This window comes from Carex rostrata, chromosome 9 (genome assembly GCF_964058835.1).
Source record: "Carex rostrata chromosome 9, lpCarRost1.2, whole genome shotgun sequence".
NCBI classification, from domain to species: domain Eukaryota; kingdom Viridiplantae; phylum Streptophyta; class Magnoliopsida; order Poales; family Cyperaceae; genus Carex; species Carex rostrata.
In genome coordinates, this window is record NC_135926.1 from 8,681,487 (window position 1) to 8,682,633 (window position 1,147).

The 1,147-nt window shown below is 36.2% G+C and overlaps 1 long non-coding RNA gene across 1 annotated transcript; it reads right to left on the reverse strand.

The window, feature by feature from the left end:
* Positions 1–187: 187 nt before the first annotated feature.
* LOC144558939 (uncharacterized) lies at positions 188–866 on the reverse strand. The gene is made up of 3 exons (XR_013513060.1): positions 834–866; positions 446–532; positions 188–333 (listed from the first exon to the last, which is right to left on the reverse strand). It is a non-coding gene; the product is annotated as an uncharacterized LOC144558939 (long non-coding RNA).
* Between the last annotated feature and the right edge of the window lie 281 nt (positions 867–1,147).

The following is a 1,147-nucleotide window of genomic DNA, read 5'->3' on the forward strand; positions in this document are numbered from 1 at the left end:
GAATGTAGCCACAGAAGATCTCATACTACCCCTCCACTGATCCTAGGGATCGGTGGAGGCTTGATTTCCACATTTTGCAGCCCGTGGTTCATCTCTCTCCCTTTCCTCTACTTCCTCCTCCTTCCTCTTCCTTCCAAACCGAGCTCTCCGTTTGAATGGTATCCTTGTTTTGGAAGTTCAGCATAACCTCTACAATTGACTAAATGTAGCCAGGCCCAGCTTGACACAAAGGGGGTCAAGTTCCGTCTCTAACAAGCTGAGAGCTGCAAAGCCGTAGTAGGAGTGATATAGATCAGGTATTGCCTCGTACTGACATTTTGTGAACCCACCACACTGAAAAGTAAAGTAATGAAAGGAAGTAATATATTATCAAATCAAAGTATCAAACATAAAAAACTTTTGATTACAGGTGTAGAAAAATATACATGAAAGAATGGATTATTACCGGTGATTGGCAAGATAACAAAAAGTCACGAAGTGCTGATTGGTTGATAAGTGATATAACCCTAACATTTTCAGTGCACCTCTAACCCTAGAGATAGAAAGAGCAAGAGTCAGTTAGGCTTAAAACATGGGATTAACTTTTTATATAATTTGAGTTTATATAACAACAATGAAAATAATCACAGTGCACCTCCAACCCTAGAGATAGAAAGAGCAAGAGTCAGTTAGGCTTAAAACATGGGATTAACTTTTTATATAATTTTAGTTTATATAACAACAATGAAAATAATCACCATTAGCATTGTTCTAATAGTCATGATAATAATCAACAGCAATACTGGTAATTGTAACTGTAATGACTAATATATGAATATTATTTAAGAATATACCAAAAGGCATAGCAAGTATCACTGGGCTTGTTAATTAGCTCGACCTTGAAGATTTTTCATAGATTCCAAGATTGACCTCGAGTTAAAATTCTCGAAGTCATAACCAACAACTTCCAAGGTGCTAGCCAAATTACTCACACTTTGACACGAATCCTGCACACAAAAAAACAGCAGTTGTGTGGAAATATTTACCTATTAGAAATTGAATATATATGACATCTTTTATACTGAACCGAGAAACTAATCAGATTTAGATGTTCTGGAGTACGAAACATTTGAATATGAACTGAATAATGTGGTGACCTATGTGTTTC